The sequence below is a fragment of the Oxyura jamaicensis genome, chromosome 2, assembly GCF_011077185.1.
Source record: "Oxyura jamaicensis isolate SHBP4307 breed ruddy duck chromosome 2, BPBGC_Ojam_1.0, whole genome shotgun sequence".
NCBI lineage: Eukaryota > Metazoa > Chordata > Aves > Anseriformes > Anatidae > Oxyura > Oxyura jamaicensis.
Window position 1 is genome coordinate 20,272,954 of NC_048894.1, and position 25,739 is coordinate 20,298,692.

General features: G+C 38.1%; 1 long non-coding RNA gene across 1 annotated transcript; it reads right to left on the reverse strand.

Annotated features, from left to right (window-relative positions):
- Positions 1-1,364: 1,364 nt before the first annotated feature.
- LOC118162484 lies at positions 1,365-10,403 on the reverse strand. The gene is made up of 3 exons (XR_004748478.1): positions 10,364-10,403; positions 6,049-6,144; positions 1,365-3,748 (listed from the first exon to the last, which is right to left on the reverse strand). It is a non-coding gene; the product is annotated as an uncharacterized LOC118162484 (long non-coding RNA).
- Positions 10,404-25,739: the final 15,336 nt, after the last annotated feature.

Sequence of the window (25,739 nt, forward strand, 5' to 3'; positions counted from 1 at the left end):
AGGCCGACAAATAGGGCCCTCTGTTCCCCTAAGGATAGAGTCTCCCACAACAATCACCCTTCTTTCTTTCTTGATGGAGGCAGTCCTGAGGCGTGGAGTCGACCTCCTCGCCCTAGGCATCCTCCTGGGAACACTTTCTACCTCTTCCTCAGTTGCTGTTGATCTCTCAGTCTCCAGGGCCTCAAACCTGTTGCGTAAGGGCACCTGGGAAGGTGGGGCCGGAAGGGGAGGGCATCACCTGCCATGTCGAGCAGGGACCTGTCTCCATTCCTCCTCAACTCCCAGATCCCCTCCCTCTGCCCGACGACGACAAGGCAGGGGCTCCACCCCCATTTGGGGTGTCTCAGCCCGGTACCTCTCCTTGAGGCCCTGCAGGGAGTTACTCCACAAGTCTATCTCCCGCTCACACTCCCTGATGGCCCTCAACCTCTCCACCTCCTCCTTGAAATAATACTTGATCTGTCAGCATTAGTCCACACAGGGACAAAACTGAGTATGTGGCCTTTATGGTGCAAGCGGTTCATAGCTTGATGCTATGAGCTTCACACTTGAAGCTGCACACAGATCTGAATGGCCTGCAGCCAGTTTGCCACTGAGATTCACCTCCTTTCCTTTGGAGCTCTGCTGATAGCAGATTAGGGCTCAAGAAGGTGAATAGTTTTGCTACTGGGAATTTGGCTGAGGCACTAGGTTTTGTATCGTCAAAGTGAGGTGTTAGAGCTGTGAATTTAGAGTGCTGCCGTGCTGGCAGCTGCCTTTGACTCTGCCAGTTCAAAGGAGGAGCACAGTGTTTTAGCTGAATCACTAAAGGGCCATGCAAAACTTAGATGGGAAGTATGAAGCAGGGAGGTAGATTCCCTGTTACGTAGGGGAATACAGCAACTTCCCAGAGAAGCTGTACTTAATTAAGCCTTTGTTTTTGCCCTGTTCCCAGCTGGGAGAGCCTAGACTCTCACCCCTCTGTCTGATTTCCTGGGGCAAGTGCTGAGGTTCCATTCCTGGCAGACTCACAACCAGTAGGCACCACTGCCAAATTCTCTGTAACTCTGTGCTTGGTGCTATATGCAAATGCTTGAGTTTGCATAATTGTGATTAAATAGGATATGCTTGTATTCTGCCTCTGAGAGCTGTGTAGTTAATGCTAGTGCAGCTTTGTTCAGTGAAGCTTTCTGCTTATCTCTAGAACAGCCGTCTGACAAACCTCCCACATGAACTGCCTTATGCCTATGCCTCAATCTATGGTTAGGGAGTGCTTCCTGTGGGGGTAAAGAGATAGCTCAGTTTCATGGTGTGGTAGACACTTTGTGATGTGGAAGCTGGAACTGAGTCGCAGTATATCATGCAGTGATAAAGTGCCTGTGGTTCGCTGGCAATTTGAGGGGAAAAAAAGAGAAACATTTCAGCAAGCAAGACAACATTAAAAAAGTAATAATGTTCGAGGCTAAACAAAAAGTTTAATCCAAACCAGTTTTGATTCCTATTTGAACTCTGTAATGAATTTAATAGAATGTTTTTTTGTTTGTTTGTTTGTTTTTTTTAATGGAACACTCTTTTGAAATGAGAACCCAAAAAGATCCAGATAAAGTTGAATCATCTGAACAAGAGATGCTTCCAACAGTCTTTTAATGAGTCTGTCTTTACAATAACATTGAAACAGCCAACAGCAATGCTACACCAAACGGTGCCTTTGCCTGTATGTGATCAGAAGCTCCAGGGATGTTGCTCAGCTTCGAAAACCACAAGGAAGCAAAGACCCAAACAGGGCCTGGGAGTTCCAAGTCCCACATCCCAACCTTATAACTCCAGCAATGGCTGTGGCTGTGACCCTTATTCGACATATATTCAGTACAATGATAGCTACAGGATGCAAGAATAGAGGCTGAACCAGAAAGCTCCCTGAAAGCTCGTGATAGAGCCAAGTTTAACAGAGATCATATATCAGTATAGTGCTGGTCAGCAAGCTAAGATAAAACCATATGAGAACTGCAAGATTCTAAAGGATAACAGAGAATATAATACAAACATAGAAATTAAAATGAGAGAACATAAAAAGCAACTTTACCAGTGCCACTTCTCTAGCACTATGCTGGGTCATGCATCAGGGAAGACATCTTTATCCTCTAATAAGGAGGAGGTTGTCCTCTCCTCAGATGTTCAGCCCTTACTTTCTTCACCTCAATTCTCCATCCTCCTGATCCTCTTTGGAATTGAGCTACATATCTGATGCCCAAGATCCTGTCTTGAATTCCCTATTTTCATCCTCCTGCCTACACATACAAGCTTTATGTTGACTTTTCCTCTTTCCTTTCTACCCACATTTTCATTAAAAGTGTAATTCCTGCTTTTGTTCTAGCCTAATATACATCTGTGTGCTATTTGCATGGCTTCGACAAGCACACAAGTCCCATTAGACAGTATGTGCTCTTTTTGAAAAGCAGTGAAGCATTTTGCTGTATTAACACTTTGATGTATTAGGGTTCTGGTTTTCCCCTGTATCACTCTTGTGATATCACTGATAGTATCTCTTCTTCAAAGTTCTTGACAAGAATGTGTCTGCTTTCAAGGAGCAGTTTTGAAGGGTCCTTATCCACCAACAAACTAATCACTGAACCTCACTAGCTGTTACAGTCTAGCTAAAGACCACAAGTTCATGCTTAGGTCTGTATCTTTTCCTCTATGCAGTTTTAATAAACAGGAAAATTTTAAAGCTAAATTTAATATCTTGGAAGAGACTTGCTCATTTCCAAGGAGAAGAGGATGAATTTTCAGACAGGAGGCAGTCTTTCTGTTCTTGGGTCATGTCTGATTTTGAGTTATTCTGTTCATTTGACCTCTTCTGTTCTAACAGAGTTCTTCCTGACTTCCACATATTTGAACAGTCTGAGCCTCACATAGGAGTGGCATGTGAATAACCTGAAATCCACGTCAGAAGCAGATTTCATCCCTGGCATGGGTGTTACAGGACCACACCAAGGCAGGCAAGCAGGGACATGGCCAATAAATCAGTCACAGAGGCTGCAGCCTGGCCTGGCAGAGAATGGAGTTTGCCAGAGACATTTTTCAAAACTAGTTCAATTGAACTGGGCTAAATCACCTTCCATAGAAAGCTAATTTGGCTACTAAGAAATAAGAAATACACAGTCACTCAGAAGCTGTGTTGTCACAGATTTCAATTTAGCATATTCCCCGTGTTGTGATAGAACATATTAAAATGCATAATAAACATTTGGTGTGTAGGAATGCACAGCAGATTTGCAAAATGCCACTGTGACACATGCTGATAGTAGGCTTAAGGAGGGGATATAGCTTCAAAGAAGAGTTTAGCCTAACAAGTGTTCTTCCTTCCACTTGTTGTGGCAATACTTACTGTGCCAGGGAAGTCTTCAAGAAGGAATAAAACTCTCCAGGAGCAGTTGGAGGCTAAAGCAGATGAATGTCTCCTTTATCTTGTTTTGAAGCAGTCACTACTTGGATTTGCAGATCGAAAAAATGTTTCTGTAGTGGTTCCTATATCTCAGGAACATAAGAATTATTTCACTGTAAGTATACCCATCTGCCAGGCAATGGGCAGGCCCCAGGTAGTAACTCCTGCTTTCTGACAGCTGTCACTCCTCTCTGTAGTGAGTTTTCCCTGTGATTTGCCCCTTCATGCTGGTCTGACCTTCCCTGGAATAGCTTAGCCCTTATATAAACATCCAGATGTGATTCTTTGCAGCTTCCACATACACCATTGGGTCTGGCAGTGTGCCTAATGGGAGAAATGGTGAGCAACAGTTCAGTGAAGGGTAGCACTTGATTTTTCGTGTCAGAAATCCATGCCAGCTAATGTTTATCACGACACTTTGATCTCAAAGATTTAGCTCTCCTCATGGAGAAAAAGCAGATTCTTGGTAAGCTGTAGCTGTAGCCTTGACAACTCTTCCCAATGTCTAGACAGTGGAAAGAGGTGATTACATCCTCCTTTAAACTCAATTGCAACAATTCAACATGCTTAACATGTTCATGTTTACCTCAGGATGAACTTATTTGTATTGCCTTTTTTTTTTTTTTTTTTGGTACTTCAAGCATCTAGTATTGTCAGAAGATGGAGGACAAGGTGGTTCTGGATAAAAAACAAAAACAAACAAACAAAAAAACACTTTTTATTAAGAGTAATATATCTGATAGATGTCCTAGGTCACATATGGTCCCTATGAAGACTTCAGAATGGACCTAGATATTAAGGAGTTTAATAACACGCATTTACAGCTAATATTTCTCATATAACTGTCTTGAAAACATTAACACTTACAGACAGGCTCTTCAATTAATGTTAATTGAGGAACACTAAATCCCAGAGATGAGCCAAGAGATGTCAGACATTGCTGCATTTACTTATGCAATATAGAGAATTGTGGAAGAGAAAACTGTTACCACTTCCATAACTGATAAAAAGCTATCTTAGTGCAGTCTCACAAGATAAAAGGAGTAGAAAAAGAGATCTGAAACAAGAAGGAAAAATTCTGGCTTAATCAGCTGCATCAAATTTGATATAAACTCAAAAGCTTCTCCAAAACAAGACAGCCGTAAAAACAGAAGATGCTAACCTGCCAGGTCTGCTGCATGTCAGCCAAGTCACTGGGGCAGGTATGGAAGAAGATTACAGGTACGTAATGCAGAACTACATAATTAGATTTTCCCAAGTTCTGTAATCAAGAACCTAATCTTTTAATTTTTATTGTAGACTATATATTTTTTTTTCCCCTGTTGATCTTGTAGTGTTTAAAGTGAGCTCAAGGCCCTTCTGTTAAATCAGAAGTTTTCCTTCAGACAATCCCAACAAATTGGTGTTGCTGACAAAACCTTCAGGTGCCTGCAAGCCTGAGACAAGTTTGGGAATCTCAGAACATGAACTGAGTTCCATGCTAAATTGTGTCTGGATATTACCTCCAAGAATCAGGTTTTACAATAAAGCTCTGAGGGAATGTAAACCACACTTATTGCTGACAAAGATGAACAACTGACATCTTCAGGAAACCCCATATTATGATATGATTCTTTATTCTTGTTATGCTGCCAGATATCCAGATCAAAGTACCCACTCATGCACAGAAGTTGCTGTTGTCTAAGCATGATCCTGAGCTTGATTTAGAAAATAAATATTTGGTGGACTTCTCTGTCAACTTATTTCTCCCAACATGAATTTTTGAACAACCTTATTTCATGTGATCAGCCAAAAAAAAAAAAAAAAAAAAAAAAAAATATGCAATTTCACAATAGCATTTGTACAATGCCTCTAAGTCTCAAAGTCTCAGTCTCATGAGTTCTCATTTTTCAGGAACTAAGTATGAAATTTTTCTTTTTTTTTTTTTTTGTTTGGTTTTTAATCCTTTTTTAAAATTTCAGTTTGTTGTATATATTTTATTCACATAATGCTGAAAAAATAAGACCTCAAAAGATTGCTAACATGGCTGTGTTACCAACTCAGATTAGATGTCCAAAACAAGTATGTAGCAAAAACATATAAACAATATATACTCTGTAAATATATATATTTTCTGAGATTATGACAGTCAGTGTTATGCTTCACAATGAAGTCAGATGTAAGTTGTCCATTTACGAGCATCAGTCATTCTATTAATGTAAAGAAAAATTAGGTCCTTTTCTTTCTAGTTCACAATGAACACTGCATACAGCAAACAAACTCTCCATATACAGATAGGTTTTTAAAATGAGAACAGAAAAACGCACCTTAAACTACCAGCAAACAGAAAATTAAAAAAAAGTTGAATTTTATTAATTTTGGAATCACTAATGACTTTCCAGGGACAAAGCACACATGAAAATATTGACTGAAACATCACTCATGAAGTCGTAACTTTCTTAGAGTTTCTCCTCAACCCATGTTATTGTGTTGTCAACTAGCATCTATTTAATAATATCAGGCAAGAAAATAATGCAAAAGAAACATTCCTTCCAAAGGAATTCCTTCCAAAGGAATGTTCACTTTTGTAGTAAAATAAGAAGTCTATAAATCTACTAACTTTGCATACAGTTTGAGGATTTTACCTTAATCTTATTTATTTTGGCAGGTGTAAGTTTCCACATGGAATGGAATATACCTCAAAGAGGCAGGTAAATCAGTGTCACAAGTCAAACTCCGGTCTGAAAAAAATTCTCTCCTTTATAAGCCATCATTCATTTTTTTCCTCCCTTATATTTTCTTTGTATCTTCCCTTATCTATTTCTTTTTTTTTCTTATGAAGAATGGTGCTTTGAAGCAAAAAAAGTGATAAACTGTGGACTGCGCAAATATGTCCATGTCAAACATACTTGAACAATAAAGAGATTGTAGGTCTTTGAAGTGAATTGTTTTTAGAAGTTTGACAGTATAGTAGCTCTGAAATGTTTTTCAAAGCATACTACCATATTTCTAAAAAAAAAAAAAAATAATATTTTTCAAGTTTTGGGTACATCTTTTTGTTGTTGGTGGTGATTTTTATTATTATTATTATTTTCTTCCCTTTCCTTAGAGGAAAAAGACAGCATGTTTTTCCACATTCAGTATTTTGTTCAACCCTATTATTCATAGAAGTTCATAAAGATAATAGTGTTTCTTTCAGTCACTGAAACAAATAAGGAAAGTCTTACATTCTCCATTTATCTACATTCCTTGTAAGGTCAATTATATTAGTTTGAATAAGAATTAAACCTCCAGGATCACAGGGAGTTCTTGGCCAGTGCCAGTCACATAGCACTGGGGTTTCAGTTTGCTAAGGTAATTTATTCAAGTTAGGGTCAGCATGTATAAAATCAAGGTCTTCAGCCACTGCAAACTATGTATGCACAACCCGGGGGTTGTGCATACATACTCTTCTGCCTTCTAGAAAATGTACTACCATGCTTCCCTGGTCACAAGTTGTGAGTTAATTCTGATTTGAACTCGGTGCAAGTTTTGTTTAGCACACGATCATGTGATCTTCCAAAGGGTTATTACATTACCACTTTTTTTTTTTTTTTTTTTTTTTAAGTTGTTATTAGGTAGCCATTGTGAAATACTACCAGTTTTTGGCAAGTGTCTAAATCAAGTTCTTGCCCTGGTTAGGTGCAGATACATCTCTTACATGCTTATTTTTTTCTTAATTCTGCCCCACCCAGCCATGTTTTCATTAGTAGGTTTTCTCCAATTCAGTAACTATGTCTAATTTAACCAAATGCCTACAGAAGGATTATTTCTGTCTGGTTTCCTTCTCCAGTGATTGATCTTCTATTATGGAGTTCATTATCTGTCTGTACTAACTCCTTAAATCCAACTCCTGCTTCAGGGGGCACTTGAAAGAAAGTAAAAAAAAAAAAAATATTAAAAGCCTCTATACAAATTACATATGTAGTCATGGATATGAAATTTATACATCCCTTTCATATACTCTGATCACTGTGGTTTGTGGACAGATATTTACTTACAAAAATGAGACTACTCTAACATGCTTCTTTTCCCAACTGCTAAACTGCACTTGCAAGATGTTGAATCTGCAACAAAATTGGAAAAAAAAAAATAAGGAAATTTTATTTTTCTTTCCAAAATGACTATCTTCCAAACTTTAAAGCTTGAATAAAAGTGTATTAACATATATGTTGTTTGTCTTACTTTCTACTTCAGTATACATATATATATTCCTTTGTCTTCTACCTGCAACTCTGTTTTTCTTAATATAAGCATTCAGTTTTTCTAAAGGCTTCAAAATATAATACAATTGTAATTGAAAGGCATCATGGTTCATACATATGAAGGTGAGGGTAAATAAGTTCCCTAAGATTAGCGGAGAAAGAACTGCAAGTAGTCTCATTAAACTGATTTATCAAGGTTCTTGAGCAGGTGTGACTTTTAAGTAGGAGAGTAACAGAGACCCAGCAGTTACAGCACAAACTTGGCATTCAGAACTGGGCTCAGTTTTTGCTTCAGCATGCATATTTTTGCAAGGTGCTACCAAACCATTATCCACCCTCCACCCCATCCCACTCAAAAAAAAAAAAAAAAAAAAAAAAAGAAAAGGAAAATTAAGAAAACACCCTGTTGTTGCCTTCCAGAGCTTTTGTGAAGGCCATGCAGGGGAAGTTGTGAGATTCAACTCTGCGATGGTAAGAGCAGCCGTGCAATAGATGGTGCTATTCCCACGCTCCAGAACCTGGGTGACCTGTCGTCTGTCAACGTGCAGGTCATACACTGAGATGAGAGTGTCTTCATTTCCCTTACCCCCATTATGTTTACACAAAGAGCAGGATTATTAAAACATTTCTCCCACCTTCCTCAAGTAGTAGTCAGCTTCCCTGCCTTTTTTTTTTTTTTTTTGGTTCTCATAATATTATCACTCCCTATAGCAGTTTTCTGACCTAAATAAGGTCTTTATTCATTTCACTCTCTATACCTTGCTCTCTCCCCCTAGAACAAGTAGAAAAGGCTCATTTATTCAATTCAAGCATGGGAGAAACAAACAAACAAACAACTTTCAAGATGCTAGTCCTAACTATTACATCTTGGAAACAGATTAATAATTTGAATTAAATCCTTTGTTCAGAAGACAAAAGAGGATAATGGATTATCCACTACCATGGCTCACCTGGAAGTTACCTGAAGGTTGCTTTGATAAGCAGAGTGAGAATCAGAGGTGTGACTGATGTAGCATCATTATATTGCTATAACCTGTAAAACTATGATCTTCATATGATCTTCTATGATTTTCTTTAACCTGTAATACTATGATCTTCAGAAATACTATTACAGAGCTTCCAAAACAGATAACGACAGTGAAAGAAACTCCGGCATCTCATCCATTATATGTATTTCATATATATTGCATTGGTATAGAAATGGATTTTTTCTAGTAGTATTAAGATACTAGAAGTCTCTATACGAATTACTTTTTGTTTTTGAGAGGAGTGTTAGATGCTTTTATTATGGCATAAGAGATGAATTAGGTGAATATAGACATATTTTCAGACAGAAATCTCTTATTATTTAGCTGTCTAGTGGTAACTACAATATGGACACTTGTCCAAAAAAAAAAAAAAAAAGTCTGGATACTACCCTATTGCAATAGAGATAAGCAGTGTAGCAGTGTAGTCCTCAGCTCTGTTGAGGGCTGCCTGTAAGGAATTTCTACAGCCAACCATTTAATTGGCAGTTATGCTAGGAATCTTGGGCTGCTCTTAATGCTATTCTTCCATTCCTTTGGAATACTTTAAGTCTGTGTCAAAGGCCTCCCCGTATATATTAAAAAACAAACAAACAAAAAAAAACACTTAGTGTTTGCCAAATGCTTAACAACTGTCAGGATTTTGGCACCTTCCTGGTTCCCTTCTCCTGGAGGAAGAAGCTGTGAAGTACAACAGTGGGTATTTAACTCAGAGTTGTCTCAAAGGACAGAGTAGTTAGTATTAGCTAACGTGTCCAATTCGTGTTATGCAGTGTACCACCTCTTTTTCTTTCCTTGTTTTGAATTAATCTCTGTAAGAGCCACATCTCTCCCCTTAGAAATTTTGCAGTACAAAGAAAAGAACATGGGTATTCATGTGAAGGTCTAATGGATTTTTTGTTCCTGCATGTAGTAAATTGTTTTCACCTTAAAATCAGTCATTGTTCTTCAAGATTCTGACAGTACGTACTTCAGAACAAAATATAAATTAATGCATTTAAACAAACCAAAAAAACAAAACCAAAAAAAAAAGAAAAAAAAAAAAAGAAAAGAAAAACAGGAAATGGATTGCAGTAGTAAACTCCAGGGAATATTCATGGACAAGTGGGTAAACAGAAGTTAAGCAGTGACCCTGAAGTAATAGCACATTACGGTTTTCAACTCCAATATACTGAGTACAAAGAAACAAATTGATTTTTTTTTTAAGCTTTGAAAATTAAACCAACCACAGTAAAAGTGTTTTACTACACATCAGCAAAAAAAAATAAAAGTTAAACTGCCATAAAAGCTATTCAAGAGAAAGCAAATGTCACTATAGATGCAGAAAAAAAAAAAAATTTGCTCTTCACAATTCAGGTGATTTGTCACCAGGGTCAGCATTTCTTCAACATTTCATTCATACAACCGATGGCAGAATTTGGTATGGCCCTGAGGACCAGGGTAGTGTGATAGCACAGAATGGGCTTCTTTTTAGAAAAGGAGCTGAAGAAATACTTCTGAGATGTAATATAGGACAAAAACAAATTGATTTTTTTTTCTTAAAGACAAAGCATATACACACCAAGAAAAAGTCCCATTTCATTTAATAATAATAGTAATAATAATAAATCTCAGGACACATGCCACAAGCAGACTTCAGTGTTGAAGGCATGCTCTATTACTGTCTGCACAGCAGTCCAACATATACTCACCTCTGAGTAACATAAAATTCATCATGGATTATTCCTGTATTACCAATCCTTTAATCCCGAAGTCACTATTTTTCATTTTGCAGGGAAAACCAGACTGAAGTTCAGGATCTCTTACAGGCTACAACTTGTGTTAGCTTGCTGCTATCTTCTACTAGGAAGACAATGCCAAGACAAAAAGCATGTTAGCACCTTTCCAGGGACACCTGCAGCATCTTCATCCATCACCTTTCCACAGCCTGATTTGCTGTATTTATAGCAGCTGTCCCTCATTAGCTTGGGAGAGAGGGGGGACAAAATCTGAAAAGTTATACAATTTCAATCATAATCTGCATAAAGACCTAGCCATGGTTGAAATTGTTAAAGTAGCAGGAACAGAGGTCTTAAAGAGGCAATCCTGTACTGGTATTGTTCTTAGTAGCTATTCTTTGACCTCAGACATAACTATCTTTGGGAACACAAAGAAGTGATCTGCATAGGTAGGAAGTGTTTGAGTTTCAGAGAGAATAGTATGGTACAGATATTTGTTGAAGATAATTTCAGCTATCAATTTCTTTTGACCATTGCTCTGAAATATCAATGATAAAAGATGTCATTCTACTTTTTGATTGATTGCTGTGGTTATGAAAACAAAGTAATTTCTCCAAATCTTAGCTCTGAATTGATCATGTATTAAAAAAGCTGTCAAGAAAGTAATTGCATTTTAAAATGTATAAAGAACATGCAAATTTCTGTTTATCTGTATGAGTTCTTATATGTGTAGTCTAAGTTTAGAAACAGAACAAGAATAAAATACCTGTCAATGACAAAAATAATTTTTCTGAGTACTTAAGACATTTTGTTTTTAATAAGGACACAAAATATACCATCTGGGAGAACTTGTTTCAACAGAAGACATGTTGTAAACATTGTTCCTTATACATAAATATGTAATTGGGTTCCAATCCCCTTCCCCATTAGGTAATATATAGCTGAACAACAACAACAACAACAATAATAATAAATTAAAATGCTGAGGACTGAAGGTGAATAAAATATTTTCTGGATACTACAAAACCATGTTTTATTAGGAATACTGCTAACACAATACAAATTACATTAAAAAAATAAATTCCAGATGTCAAGTATAGGCTTGTCTGCTCTCAGGTTAGATAGATCTTTAATCTTTGCAGACCTAAATAAGAGCTCCAGAATTCTGTGGATTGTGTATAATGCATTGAATTGACCCTACACAGTAATGAGCTCAGCACATCCAGTCTTTACCTATGAATAGATATGTACTATAAACAAATATATGTCATCTTGTCTGGATTTTCATTTCCAGATGGCAGCATCCTCACACAGGCTACTTGTTATTTATTCTAGCAACAAAGACACTTACACCTTTAAGTTTAAAAATTTTGGAAAAAAAAAAAAATAGTAATCCTATGTCATTTATTACTACTCAGCTAAATCTTTGTTCAGCTGTATCTGTTATGATAGCTGAGGACAGCAGTTGTATAAATGATGAGAACTAAAGGGAAGTGGTCTTTCACTGGTTTGTGGTCTTCAGCAGATGCAAGGCTCCAAGGAGTCAGAGCAAAGCACTGTGGTCACTGCTTCAGCATCTTGCACGTACAGCCCCTCACACATAGTCAGCTCCATCAGGACGGAAAACCACTTGGAAAAAACAACAAACATTGTTCTCCATGAAAGAAAAAGCTTATATTATCATGAGCCTAGAAGACTCAACTCTGTACCCAGTGTGCTTCTTATCATAGAATCATAGACTCATAGACTCATAGAGTCATTAAGATTGGAAAAGACCTCCAAGATCATCTGCCCAAACTGTCCCCCTACCACCAATATTACCATTTCTCTAAACACCACATCCAACCTTTCCTTAAATACCCCCAGGGACAGCAATCCCACCACCTCCCTGGACAACTTGTTCCCAATGCATGACAGCTCTTTCTGAGAAGAAATTTCTCTTAATTTCCAACCTGAACCTCCCCTGGTGCAACTGGAGGCCATTCCCTCTAGTCCTATCACTAGTTACCTGTGAGAAGAGGCTGACTCCCAGCTCCTCACAGCTTCCTTTCTGGCAGCTGTAGAGAGCAATAAGGTCTCCCCTGAACTTCCTCTTCTCCAGAATAAACATGCCCAGTTCCCTCAGCTGCTCCACAGGACTTGTGTTCCAGGCCCTTCACCAGCTTTGTAGACCTTCTCTGGACACGCTCCAGGGCCTCAGTGTCCTCCTTGTACTGAGGGGGCCAAAGCTGAACACAGCACTCAAGGTGCAGCCTCACCAGAGCTGAGTACAGGGGGACGATCACCTCCCTGTGCCTGCTGGCTGCACTACTCCTGATACAAGCCAGGATGCCATTGGCCTTCATGGCCACCTGGGCACACTGCTGGCTCATGTTCAGGTGAGCATCAATCAGCAGCCCCAGATCCTTTTCCTCTGCACAGCTTTCCAGCCACTCTGCCCCAAGCCTGTAGCACTGCTTGGGGTTGTTATGACCAAAGTGCAGGATTTGGCATTTAGCTATGGTGAACCACCCATCAATCCAACCTGTTCAGGTCCCTCTGCAGGGCCTTTCTATCCTCTGGCAGATTGATACTTTCCCCCAACTTGGTGTCATCTGCATGCTTATTGAGGGTACACTCAATTCCCTCATCCAAATAATCAATAAAGATATTAAAGAGGATGGGCCCCAGCACCAACTCCTGGGGAACACCACTGCTGACTGGTCACCAGCTGGATTTCAATCCGTTCATCACTTACTCTTCTGAACACCAGGTAATTGTCCTGCCCATATTTCTGTAAAAGTATCCACAGTACTGATGGTTATTTGGCCTTTGTATGAGAGGTCTGGTCACCAGACTGATGCAGGGACACGTTGTGACTTAAGCAGGAGATGCAGGTTATTACAGGTCTCAGGAAGGCTATATGAAGTCTGCTTATATGGACAAGTCATATGAATTCTTATATTGCATTTCATATGTGTAAAACCTCACAGCTGGAGGGGTGAGGCAGATCCTGATCTTTGACTCTGGCCTCAGGTCCCAACTTTAAACTAAACCTCACCTACTGACTGCCTCACAGATTTGTAAGGGACAGGGCATCTAATGAGGATGAAGAAGCTTTTGGATATTCTGGTGATATAAACCATGTAAAACCTTGTAAGCTTTTGTTGTTGTTGTTGTTGTTGTTTAATATAATATTTTTTCAAAACTGAAAAATACGGCCTCTTTGGTATCTGGGCTACTCCTCAGGTCATGATGTAACCTGTAGAAACTGATTCTGGAGGCTGTCAGAACTGTCTTTGTACCGTGAGCTTCCCATCTGAGACTACTGTTGTTCAGGCAGGGTGGCTGAGGGAGCACAAAGCCAGTTCTAACATGTTGAGAGGAACCAGGAACTTTCATCCACATTTGTGTATTTCTTCCTCCATTTTCTTCTCATACAGTTTCTCCCATTTTTATTTTTTTTTCTTTTTTAGCACTGTAGCATTTCTCTTATTTATGAGATAAATTACATAGACATTGCTCTACAGTTACCTTAAAGAAGGCTGTAAGAAGGAGGGGATAGGTCTCTTCTCCCAAGCAGTAAGTGGTAAGACAAGAAGAAATGGCTTAAATTGTGATAGGGAAAATTTAGGTTGTGTATTAGGAAAAAATTCTTCACTGAAAGGATTGTGAAGTATTGGAACAGGCTGCTCAAGGAAGTAGTTGAGTCACCATCCCTGGAGGTCTTCAAAAATCTTGTAGATGAGGTGCTTAGTGACATGGTGGGCTTGGCAGTGCTAGGATAAAGGTTGGAAAAGATGATCTTAGAAGTGTTTTCCAACCTAATGATTCTGTGAAACAGTGTTACATTTGCTTTTAGTGAATGGGATGGTTGACAGTCACAGATAAGGACCATTGCTCTACCATTTGTAGCTCTTTAGAGCCTGCTCTCATTTCCCCTAACTTCCCTTATTCTCCATGCTGAGGTTGGGATGAGGAGCTCTGTGAGCACCCTTCTCCTTCCACCTATGGGAGCAGAGACTTGACGATTCAACAGATGCAGCTCTTCAGCTGTGTTAAGAGAAGAGATGTCTGTGCACAAGGGTGGTAACAGTGAAGGAAAAGAAATGGATGGGGGGTGGGGGGGTTCTGAGGCTGGAAAATGTGCTGGAGGAATGGGAGAGCAGCAGTTTTGTTGTTAGTGTGCACAAGGCATGATAGGGCAGAAAAAATCGTGGTTCATGCTGACTCCTACATGCAAGGTGCACATGGGGTGCATAATTGCATATGATGGGGACAGCTGGCTGCAATGAAGAAGTTTAGGTGTGTGAGATGTATGAGGAAGGTGAGGGTGACTATGATGGAAAAGAAAAATGCTGCTCAGTTTTAAATACTTAAGAACTGCTGCCTTACCTTTAGTGCTTAAGGCCTTAGTGTTTAAGGCAGTTAAGAGGTAAATCACAGCAATGAAATTTAAGGATGTATTCAAGAGATGCTTAAAAATTAAAGTGATCCTTAAAAATTTTGCTCAGTTGCTCTCTTTAACAGAACTGGTCTAAATTTTGTTATTTAATGTAGTTATCTCTCTTGCTTCATAACTAAAACATAACTTGTGCTGACCACTCTTTTAAAGATATTAAAGATAATTTAATAGGCACTCCAACCTTTAGGGGATTTAGTTACACTAGCCAATACTTATCCATCACAACTTACAAAATGCTAATTTCATATAAGAACAACCCAGGATTTTGTTTTACTGACTATATATATGAATATTTTGGCACTCATTACAGAATACCTTTTCACAAAATTAGTCTCAGAATAAGAATATACATTATCATTAATATCACATCATCATCAAGTAGGAAATTATGTAATTTGTAAAGATAATTTTTGTCATCCCATGATGGCCTCAATTGGAGAAAGAACTGTGGCTATTCTTGTCGTCAACATTTGTATAACCTTATTTTCCATAGAACTGTTCTGGTATTACTGATGTGTTTAAAATGATGCACAAGCTATATACTTTGTTGGAATGTGATGGAAGAATTGATAGATGATTTGCTGACATTTTTGTGTTAACTTCAAAATTAATACACCTATTATTTTTTGATCAATTACAAATATGTTTTGCAGAAGTATACCATAGACTGGGTCATTGAACGTGTAATTACATGTTGCAGATAACTTTGTGATCTATTTCTAGTGTTTTTAGTGTTTTAGTGTTTTTTTGTTTGTTTGTTTGTTTGTTTTAAGGGCTGCCATTAGTGTTTAACAGCCACAAGTGTGTAGCAGTACTTTACAGTGACAATTATATAGAAAGTGTTATGTCATAACAAAAAGATTAACAGAAAATAACTTTAAATAAATATTAATCAAAATGAATATTTCTTTTCATTAGGCTACCTCCTGTGTTTTACACACACTCCTAAATATCATGTAAAATATATTTTTAAAAATATTTATGTATAATGCATAAAATGTATAAATATAACCACGAACAGAAAATAGTTATACATTATGCATGTATGAAGACTTAAACCAGCTCATTTACAATTTAGATTCTGAGGACATTGCTAAAGGAATGAATTTTACAGAAAGCTATTAAACACCTACAGATAGAATTTGTCCTATAAAACATTGCTGACTAAATTTTGCCGCTGGACAAGGTACGTTTAGCAGTAGTAGTTTTTTTTTCTTCCTTTTTAAATTTAATCTTTAAGGTTAAAAGTTCCCAATGTCCCACTGTCTATCAACATAGCTCAAATAAAATATTTTGGGCATTTCCTTTGGGCAGTTTGCCATTGTTTTATTGGATTGGAAGTTACAGCAATTTGACTGGTATGTCCATTAATCTGTTTTTTCCCTATGCTATTGAAAGCAAGCATTGTTGTGTCTGTACTGCAACAGAAGTGGTTTTAAAATTGAAAGCTTGCACATTTGCTTTCTACTTACACAATGATCTATTTTGATACAAAGTTCTGTTGGCTGCTGCATAAAGTAGCAAGTACTATCACCAAAAAAATTACAGATTTAAGAGAATAATGATGATTCTTTGTTAAATAGAAAAGGCTGTCTGTGAGATTCACAGTGCTAACAGTGTCTTAGCTGTTCCATGTGGGTGTCAGAGAAAGACTTAATATCTTCTGATATACAGACTCCTCCTGTAAATCTGTTCTTGGGCCTTACATTAAGTATTTACCATTTTACCATAAAGTAAATGGAAAATTGGTGTGGCATATCTTTTGGGTTAATAATTTCATAGTATAAAATACAGACATACCAATATTTGCTTACTATTCACATATTGTTAAGTTCAGAATGTCATGAAACCTGAAGAAAACGAAAACAGCCTGTCACAATTCCTGTTCCTGCAAAACATGTCTCCCCCAGCAGCAACCAAGCAAGCAACCAAAGAATCTTTTGCTGGCTACATTTGACTACAAAGTCACCTCAGACTTTCCAGTGGCAACTCTATTTGAGATATACAGTTTATCTACCCCAAAAGTGAGTGAATTGAGACATTCCTGATATTCAAAATGAGTAAGCTGCACAATGAAGAGGTACTTGGCACTTTCAGTGATGTGTACTAAGACCTCTTTATTCATGAAAGAGGATTCTGCCCAACATAAAGCTAGCAAGTAAAATGTGGGAGTATCCTTTCTTCCAAAATTAAAATATACAGGGTTCAAGTGTACCTAGTTAAAAAACAACAACAACAACAACAACAACAAAAAGCCCTACATCTTTTATGTTTATAAAGAAGATACTGCCTTCATCTGCCATATTGTTTGATTATTGAAATGTTTATAAAACATTAATAAATTCAAATACTTCATTCCATTGTGTTTTTACAATTGCACAAATGGAAGGCCTATAGTCATAATTATGGTACCTGAACAATAGGCATGCATCCATCTTTGTAAAAAATTCACCTTTGACAGTGTTTCTTAGTCCATCACTTTTCCAGCACTTGCAGGACTGTTTGTTTCCTTTTTTTTTTTTTTTTTTTTTTTTTTTTTTTTTTTTTTTTTTTTTTTCCCACCATTCTTCAGGTTTGTTGCTTTTTCCTCATATTTTACTAGATGTCATATTCCTGGGGCTACTAGGAGTAGTAGGTACTCTAATGGGACTCAACGTTTTTGAACACCATCCAGGTGACATCAAAGCCTAAGATTGTCTTTGACTAGAAGAGAGAAAAAGTATACCTATTTAATTTAAGTAGGCATGGCTGGTTTATAGGCAATTGTGGTGGTTTTACTCGGATAGGTAGCCAAGCTCCACCACAACCACTCTCTCACTCCCCCTCCTAAAAGAAAAAAAAAAGGGGAGAAAATATGATGAGAAGGTCTCAAGGGTTGAGATAAGGACAGGGAGATTGCACAGTATTTATCGTGACGGGCAAAACAGACTCACCATAGGGAGATAGTAAGATTTATTGCCTATTACTAACAAGCTAGAGAAGCGAGAAACAAATGAAAGAAATCAAAAGCACCTTCCCCCCCATCCACCCTTTTCTACCTCCTCCCCCCCCCCAAGCGGTGCAGGGGAAAGGGGGAATGGGGGTTATGGTCAGTCTATAGCCCTTTTTCTCCACCACTCCTTCTTGGTCACTCTTGTCCCCTGTGCTGTGGGGTCCCTCCCACAGGATGCAGTCCTTCAAGAACTGCTCCAGATATGGGTCCATACCACGGGGTCCATCCCTCAGGAGCAAACTGCTCCAACCTGGATCCCCCATGGGTGGCAGCTCCTGCCAGGTCACCTGCTCCTGCGTGGTCTCCTCTCCACAGGCTACAGGTCCGCCTGGAATCTGCTCTGGCAGAGGTCTTCCACAGGCCGCAGTCTCCATCGGTGCAGGTCCACCTGCTCCACCGTGGTCTCCTCCATGGGCTGCAGTGTGTAATCCTGCTCCACCGTGGTACTCCATGGGCTGCAGGGGGACAGCCTGCTTCACCATGGTCCTCACTAAAGGCTGCAGGGGACTTCTGCTCTGGAGCCTGGAGCACCTCTTCGCCTCCTTCTTCACTGACCTTGGTGCCTGCAAGGCTGTTCCTCACTCCTCTCACTCTCCCAGCTGCTGTGTGGCACAGTATTTTTTTTTTTTTCTCTGTCTTAAATATGTTCTCACAGAGGCACAAAACATCACTTATTGGCTCAGCTCTGGCCAGCAGTGGGGCCCTTACCAAACATGGGGAGCTTCGAGATCCTTCTCACAGAAGCCACCCCTATGGCCCCCTGCTACCAAAACCTTGCCATGTAAACCCACTACAGCAATTGTACCCAGTCGCAGGGACAGAGAAAAGTGCCAAGTTTACCCATAGATGTCGAAGGGAAGCCATGAAGTATATGGAGTGGTGGACTGTCCTTAAGCCACACCTACTTTTTAGCAGAAGATTTTTGCAACATTTTCCCCTATTTCCTGACATTCTTACCTCCAAAAATCTTGAGTTTAGACTTCATGATAACTTATTTTGTGGGATTAGAAAATAGATTCCTAAAGAAACTAACAGTGATCGAGTATACAGTTTGAAAAAGTTGTCTTGGGAAGGAAGAGGGCAACAAAGGGAAAACAAGAGAGGAACATGGTGTATCTCTTACAATAGATAATCTGGATCAACTCAAACAAACCATATAAGATCTAAGATGGAACCTTTACTTTCTAATTTATGTTAAATTAAATTGCTTCTATTAACTGTACATGCTGGCAGAAACATTGTTCCAGTAAGACACTGAAGAAGTCTTTGTATAAGGCATTGTTTTGTTGCAGTTTTAAAGATGAGATCCAGAACCATGTCATTTGAAAGGGAAAATTACTGTATTGTTCATATTGCAAATTCAAACTGAGCAACAAAAACCCCACAACAATCCTGTCTTATTATATTGTTATTTTACTTTGTGATGTGTCAGATGAAAGGGCATTATTTATCTGGAACAAACACTCCCTTCTGCTACATATCTTGCATTCCTACCCAGGGATGGACATGCATCATGCAGCATACAGCACTCATTGCACTTATGGTGTCACAGGGTGGAATAAGTTAACGGAGAAGAACAACAGGGCTTCGGACATCTCTGATGATATGTTTTAAGAACAGTTCCTACAGCATGGTTTTGAACTGTCTGAAAATGATTCCATCTAATATCTCTTCTATAAGAAATGGCAACAGCACAGGGATAAAGTAAATGTGATTATTGAAACATTCAAATCAAAGTGCCTGAAGTTAGAACTTTCATTCCAAATTTTGACAGTTAAATAAGAGTTTCCTAATTTGGCTGGAGTTTCTTGAGGTGCCATCACTGCCTTTCTCATTGGCTTCAGTAAGATTTGTAGGCAATTGAAACTCTTAAAACCAGGTGACATTATTCATAATAATCAACATAGTAGTGCCTGAGGACCAAGAAAGCCTTGAGGCATTTTAAATCCAATATATGTTAGAGACAGTATAGAGAATAAGTATGACCTAACCAGCATGATTGAAACTAATGGCATATATGTTCAAAAATTCATTTCCCTTTCATATGGGAGAGAGAAGTTAGGGATTGAAAGATCAGCAAAAGAGGATAGGAAATAGGGGGGGGTTGAAAAATTGAAAAAGATTGAAAGATGGAATAAAGAGATTATTGGCACAGCAAAATTCCAGCCAACAATAGTTCTCTAGGAGTGCAGTGGTCTAAAGATATACATATGTTGACGGTCTTTTCTCATAGCAGTTACTCATAGCAGTCCAACTATCTATGTGTATGATTAATCTGTATCAGGTTAAAGAAGACAATGCAAATTTAATGCAATTTAGAATAACGCATATTTGCAACTCAATTAATCTGTACTATGGTAAAAGAAACCAAAGCTATTTGTGTTAACTTCTTTGGTGAGAGATTTTGTATTTTCTCTTGTAAGAATGTACATAAGTAATCATATCAGAAAATAATTATTTTGAAAAAAATTGTACATCAGCTTTGAGAACTGTATGTGGTATGCACTGGATACCGCTTATCTTTTAGTTTCATTTCCAGAGAGTTTTGAAGGAATGAATGAGTTGACAAGTAAGTTTAAAAGTTGCTTATAGGAGGATGGCAAGCTAAATGTAAGGAGTGGGCCTACTTTTCCCTATTTCTATGCGACGTTTTAAGCAGTAACTTTCTAATGGAGATTTTTTCAAAACTTCCTACCCTTATTACAGTACATGATTTTTAGTCTGAATTATTATATATATTTTTCCTCTTACAGCTAGATCCCTTAGGAATTTTTTTCAGAAAATTTGCAATAAACTTAAAGAAGGAGCCTGTTCTTTCTTTGATTTATATCCATAAGCAGGAAATGTGCCACAGATAGGATACAAATGTGAAAATAGGATACAAATGTGAAAATAAAAATCTTGATCCTGGAGGACTTAGTTGAATATTTACTGAGACCAATTCTATCCCTTGCCTCTCACCATTCTATCCCACAGGTATTCAAAAAAGGCTTTTCTAAACTGAACCGAATGGGGTGTCACACGTATGTAATTCTTGTTACATAAGTGTATTGGGTTTATGTGTCAAGATTTTGGTAGTGGGGCACTGCAGGGATGACCACAATGAGAAGAGTCCAGCAGCTGCCCCATATCAGATAAGGACCAGTGCCAGATGGCTCCAAAAGGGATCTACCGCTGGCCAGAGCTGAGTCAGTAAGCAATGCTGTTCGCCCCTTTGTTAGAGCATATTTAAGAAAGGGGGGGAAAAATCACAAAATATAACAAAAACAAATAAAAAACTGCTGCACAACAGCAGAGAAGTAGCCCTGCAGACCCCAAAGTCAGTGCAGCAGGAGGGCAGGAGGTGCTCCAGGCACACAGGAGAAGTTCCCCTGCAGCCTGTGGAGAGGGCCCTGGTGGATGGAGCAGGCTGTCCCCCTGCAGCCCATGGAGCAGATCTCCACGCTGCAGCCCGTGGAGGAGCCCCCGGTGCAGCAGGTGGATGTGGCCTGGAGGAGGCTGCAGCCCATGGAGAGCCCCCGCAGGAGCAGGCCCCAGGCCGGAGCTGCAGCCCATGGAGAGGAGCCCAGGTAGGGGCAGGGGGCCTGGGGGGAGCTGTTCCCCTGGGCCACTTGGGGGGAGGAAGTGGAAGAAAGTGTTTGGAGGAAAAGGTGTTCCTTTTAGTTTATCAGTTCCCTTTTAGTTTATCACTGTTCTAGCCTTTTAGTAATAGATAATAAATGTTATTAATCTCCCTGTGCTGAGTTTGTTTTGCCCATGTCAATAATTGGTGAGTAAACTCGTCCTTATCTCAACCCTTGAGCCCTTTTCATCGTATTTTCTCCCCTTTTTTTCTTTTAGGAGGGGGAGTGAGAGAGTGGTTGTGGTGGAGCAACTGCCCAGCAGGGTAAAAGAACCACAATAAGTGGTAGTGAGATAGAAATCCATACAAATAGGAAAATAAAATGAGAGTAAATCAAAATGTATCAACACTGCTTTACAAAACTCTCACCTCTGAGAAACAGATCTTCAAGCTGAGGTCCATGAAGCTAAAATATAAGTAGGTTTTTAAGTCATTTAAAGTAGCAGCTGAAGTGTTGTTAATATGCAGCAACATTGCTCCTTAAAAATCATTGCCTTGCTATGCAAAGGAAATTATGAGTTACCAGAACTTTTGAATCAGAGCATTCTTTGGCCACTGAGTTTTCTCTAGGTTGTCCAGAGAATTCACTTAAAGAATAAGGCAGATAAACAGTAATTGCCAAGAATTCCAATCCTTTTTATCTTCAAGATATTTGAGCTTTGGTATTAAAATACCTAGGAGTGTATTCCTTTATCCTTTTGATTTGCTTTGTGTCAGTAGCAATTTTGCATTTAAACTGAGGGCAGCACAAAACCCTGAGAGTCCTACTTACCTCGAGTTAATTTATTACATAATTAATCATGTTGTTACAATGAATAGAGCCCCGTTTTTCAAAAAGAAGCAAATCATTAATTCCCCGACAACACTTTATATGAATCATGTAGAATATTTTAACTACTAATGTAGCTGTAATACACAGTTTCATCAGAGACCAATTGTAATGTAGTGCTTATTAATGTCCACTTCTTGCTAACATGTCCATGTGAATACCAAATAGATTACTAATGTATAACAGTCTTTATTCAGTAAACTATACCAAGTACTGTATTTAAAGTCACTATTCCTTACTGCTCAGTCAATTGTTTTCAGTCATATTTATCAAAACTGTAACAAAGATGACTAAAGCATTACAAATTCACATGCCATATATAACATAAAATACTTGTCACAGAATAATACTGTTTTATGATCTGCATTAAGTGGTTGAAAAAAGAAAAATGAGTGACTTGAAGAAGTAGGACTCGATATTAAAGACTGAAATAAGGAATGAATTGAAAACAGATTTCTTTGGGAAAAAAAAAAAAAAAGATTACATATAATTACCTCTAAATTATTTAGACTTAGCATCTCAACTTTTAAAACATGCTAAAAGCATTAGAACACTTTTTTTTTTCCTTTTCTTTGTAGCTGTATGCTAATCACTGTGCTGAGTGCAAACTGACATTTTCCTGCCATTATGATCAATCAAAGTCTTTGTTTTAGGAGTGATCACATAATTAAACAGAAGATTAAACAATTCCCATGAATAATTTGTGCTCATTTCTCCCTGTTAAACCCTTTTAACCCAGTCGGGCATGCCTGCTGGCTTTTCTCAGGGACTCACATTTTCATTGGAAAAGTAGAATACCCACCCTCCCCTATGGGTGATAATGCTTTTGGCTTCATCTTATTGCTTAAACATTCATCTGAACTTGACCAGCTCTTCCTCAAAGCATAATAAATTAACCTCATTCATAAATAAAAGGCCACATGAACTGCTTTTGTGAAGAAATGTTCAAAAGCAGATGTATACATTTAAAAAATATGAAATGAACTGTCAAAGTGGAAAATTATTTCTGGTAGTTTGAACCTGTGTTAGGAGACACACATATTTTGACTTGTGGTACATAGATGGCTGTATGGTTGGCTGCTGCAGGAACATGCATAGTACAACCACCTTTCTGAACAAGGGTGGCAACCTTCTGGTCAAAGGTACAACAAAATAAGAGGCTGTGTATGAAACTTGGTTGTCGGTATGGATTCTAACTATGCTTTATGTTGAAAAACAGATTAGCCAGAATCAGGAAACTATATTCTTCATGACTCCAGGATTTTTGGAGATGATTCAACTCTGAACAGAGCATATCAACCACACTGGAAGTGGTATTAGGTTTTGTTAAAAAAAATGTCTTGCAATTTATTTCTGCTATTACTTTGGATCATTAATGTACAAACATTAAACTAGACTAAGTACAGTATTCATCATCTAGGTAGAGGAACCATCTTCAAATTTACTCCCAGAAAACAAGCCTCTGTTGGAAAAAAAAAAAAAAAAAAAAATTGTGGAATTAATGGCTTTGCATGAGCTTAGAGAGGCTACTCAGTCAAGGACTATTATTAACTAGATGCAAGAAACTTATGTAGAAATATTTAACAAATTCTTTCTCTCTGACATTTTTTTAGATCTTGACAGTGAAATTGTGGCAAGGCTGACTGAAAATATGAATTCTATTGCTTTGGTTCAAAGTACTGCCAAGTTTCCAAAAATAAATAAAAAGTAAAATTTTTATCTCTAACTTAAATATTTCGTTTTTGGTCTGTTGTTAGTCAGGCTGTTAGGTTTGAGACCATTACCACAGAGTGGATATAAGTGAATCTTTTGTTCAGGGTGAAATAAAAATAGTGAAAAACAATTGAAGTTCAGGAAGATTAAAAGTTTGAATGCTAACAATTTATTTAAAAATATTCTATAAACATAAAAGTGGAAAATGATTTTAGTAAAGGCCTAGCTTCCTTTGGAGATAATACAGAATAGTGACAATTCTCTAAGGAAACAGCTACTGATGAGAAACATATTCTCTGAATCCTTTTACAATAATTCTTTATAATTACAAATCATATGTTTCCATGCAGAACATTAAAATATGAGTACCGATATAAGTAAAATATATTTTATAAGTAAAATAAATATATTTTGTTTCATAAGGAAAAATGTGCTAAAATTCAATTGTTACCATTTTTTTCCTTGTTATTGATTATTTTTTATTTATTTACAGAAAGACATAGTAGGACATCATGCTTGGAGATTTAAGGACTACATCATAACCAGCATTTTAGTATTTAATAAAATTCTGAAAGCATTGTATCTTTATTGCAAAATAAATGAGAATTTGACTACATGGGCTTGATCTTCTAGGAATGCTCAATGCCTGTTTATAATGCAGAGAGCAATCATCTCACACAGATTTAATCAAAATACCAGAGAGTTTAGGAGCTGGAGGCACTTGGCACTTTGTTGTATCAAGCCTTTTCTCTGTGTATCAACTTAACAGCTATAATAAACAAATTCCATATTTCTGTCTTATTAATCATGTTTCAGAAGGAAAACAGCATGTGTAATCATCTTGCTATGGTTCCTTATTAAAGCATTCATGAATAACTTTTAGTCACTTTCAACAAAACCCAGCATTAAGGCAGGTGTGTGCCTGAAACGTGTGAAGCTCTCACCAGCTTCATTAAAATCAGCAGTGAGGCAGGAAACAACAGTCCAGCTTCAGGGCATGGAGGGAGAGAAGTTGCAGTGTGCTGCCAACTGGCCGACCAGCCAATGTACAGCATCTGATCAGCACACGTGTAGCTCTGGGCCAGGCATTTTAACTATTTTTAACAACCTTTTTTGATTTGTAGTTGGGACATATAAGGAAAGAAAGCTCAAGAGACATAAGTTTTTGGGTAGGCTATAGCGTCTGGGGAAGAACTGAGAATACTACAGGGGATTAAAGAAGAGAGTGGCAACTGCAATGTAGTTTTACAATGTGGCAAAGGTACTTATCATCTATCGCTTACCAGCGATAGGACCTGAGGGGATGGGACCGGGGGAGGTTCAGGTTGTGTATTAAAAAAAGAAAAAGGTTCTTCATGGAGAGTGTGGTCAGGCACTGGAACAGGCTCCCCAGGGAAGTGGTCATGAAACTGAACTTGCTGAAGTTCAAGTGTTTGGATGATGCTCTCAGACATATAGTTTGCTTTCTGGTGGTCCTGTGTGAAGCCAGAATGTTCCTTGTGGGCCCCTTCCAACTCAGAATGTTCTATGATTCTATGATTCTGAGCATATTGCCAGAAAGGTGTAGAGAGGAGGATGGATAAATATCAGTGTGAATCATGTCTTGTTACTTCTGATAACCTTGAAATAATATGCCAGTTAATAAGAAAAAATCAGCTGAAAAGTTGTTCTGTGGTCCCAAGTATGAATACTATTGTGTTTAAGAAGAGAAGAGAAGAGAAGAGAAGAGAAGAGAAGAGAAGAGAAGAG